Source organism: Desmodus rotundus, chromosome 1 (assembly GCF_022682495.2).
Source record: "Desmodus rotundus isolate HL8 chromosome 1, HLdesRot8A.1, whole genome shotgun sequence".
Taxonomy (NCBI): domain Eukaryota; kingdom Metazoa; phylum Chordata; class Mammalia; order Chiroptera; family Phyllostomidae; genus Desmodus; species Desmodus rotundus.
In genome coordinates this window covers 112,247,256-112,249,524 of record NC_071387.1, presented here as the reverse complement: position 1 = coordinate 112,249,524, position 2,269 = coordinate 112,247,256, and the positions used below count along the sequence as shown (strand labels likewise).

General features: G+C 40.4%; 1 pseudogene; it reads left to right on the top strand.

Moving 5' to 3' along the window:
* The first annotated feature begins 1,335 nt into the window (after nucleotides 1-1,335).
* On the top strand, nucleotides 1,336-1,761 carry LOC112314779 (galectin-1-like; annotated as a pseudogene).
* The last annotated feature ends 508 nt before the right edge of the window (nucleotides 1,762-2,269 follow it).

Below are 2,269 nucleotides of genomic sequence, written 5' to 3'. Positions count from 1 at the left end.
GTAACAAGAGAGATCCAGAACCCTTTTTTCTATTTCTTTTAATAGTCATTCGGGGACATAGTTTAATTGAATTAAGACACTTTCAAGAGGTGAATTATAGGATAATAACTCAGACCTTTCTGTTTAATAGGCTCTGGCCTGTGGCCTTGAGTCCACTAGATCTGAAGGGGTGAATTACTGTTCCATAACTCACATGGTCTCATTTAAAGAGACTCTGGTTAAAAGATAATTAACATCAACAACTAAGTCGGGCAAAGGCAACCCAAGATCTAAGAGTAAAGGACAAGGGGGAATGCAGAGATGAATTTGGAAACTTTGATCCTAGCTTCACAGACGTTAGACATCAGAGAATAATGTCAGACCCTCAGTAAAAAATGAGTGACCCCTCAGCCCAGCAGAACTCTGGGTATTTTTCACCAAAGCCTGACTCACATGTGTGGAAATCTTGAGCATTCCATCCTTTCAGATCTGATAAAGTAACTAATTAGACTTTAAAACTAGCCAAGTGTAGGTGACATGTTCAGCAGGTACCTGCATCCTGGAGGCAGAATGGACAGTGGCATCTTAGGGCACTGCAATGGCCCTCTTCCTGTCCTCCCCAAGAGTGGTTTTCTCACTGATGCATGGAGTTTTACCATTTGAAATTCATTTGTTTTGAGTTAAATGTCTGCATTCTTCCATTTCCTCTTTTTAAAAAGGAGTTGATGTTGTATATAAGTAAATGTGTGGCACTTAACTCACAGATACGAATTCAAATCTAAACTCCACAGCTCGCAAACGGTCAGATCTTGGGGAAGTTGCTTACCCTCTCTGTGTTTCAAGTTTCTCATCTGTAAAATGGGAATGATAATACCAATTTCCTAGGACTATCAGGGAGATTAGATAAAAGAATGGATATAATACTTAGTAAAACATCTGACATAAACATTTTGATAAAGAATAAACATAATTTGAAAAATATTCTTCATGGAAAAGGTACAGGGAATAAGAAGCAGAATTGGTAGGTACAAAGTAGACAGGGAGACGTTAAGAATAGAATAGGAAAGGGAGAAGCCAAAGAACTTAAATGTACATGACCCATGGACATGAACTAAGGGGGCAGGGAATGCTAAAGGGAATAGGAGCACCAGGTGGAGAGAGAGAAAGGGGAGAAAAAATATGGGACAACTGTAATAGCATAATCAATAAAATATACTTTAAAAAAAGAAAAATATTCTTCAGAGAGCAATATGCATGCCAAGTATCACATAACTGACTACATTCTTTTTTTTAATTCTAGAATGTGGATTTCTCTGGTAGAATCTTCAGATAGCCGGAGCTGCAGGCCCTAGGACCATGCTCCTATCCTCGGTCTTGGCTTGTTGTCTGGTCAGCAGTACCCTGAATCTCAAACCTAAGGAGTGCCTTAGAGTGCAGGCCAAGGTGGCCCCTGACACCAAGGGCTCTGTGATGAACTTGGGTAAAGATAGCAACAATGTGTGCCTGCACGTCAACCCTTGCTTCATTGTGCATGGGGACACCAACACCACTGTGTGTAACAGCAAGGACAGAAGAGGGGTCTGGGGGACCGAGCAGCAGGAGTCTGCCTTCCCCTTCCAGCCTAGAAGTATCACAGGGGTGCATCTCCTTCTACCAGGCAGACTTGACCATCAAGCTGCCAGATGGATACACATTCAAGTTCCCCAATGTCTCAACCTGGAGGCCATCAATTACCTGGTGGTAGAAGGTGACTTCAAAATCAAGTGTGTGGCGTTTGAATGAAGCCAGCTAACCAATGGCAGCTAATGAAGGCAACTGCCTCTGTTCCCCTTGAAACAAAAAAATCTAGAAGTGAGTGTCATTCCATGTAAGAAATAAAAGGATGATGAATTCACTATAGTTCATTGAGACAGTTTTCTAATATGGCACTAATGAATAGTTGACCTCCTCTTAGGTAAATTGGACTTCTGAAAATTTCTAGAAACCTAGAGAAAATCACCTTAACTCCAAAGGTTCTTATCCAGTCTAGGATGTCAGTGGCAGCTGACAGGACCCATCTCATTTTCACTCCCTCTCAGCCCTCTTCCCTACCATCTGCCAGTCTTCCACTGTCTGTCCCAAACTTTTGCTACAGCTTGTAATTCATTACAATTCATTAAAATGAAAATAAATTTTATTTTATTTTGCATCAAGATGAAAAAAATATGACTCATTTATTATTAGCATATAAGTAGCATTTTTAAATGTCACTCTTGCCTCAAAATTACTTACATTTTCAGTGATCACAGCA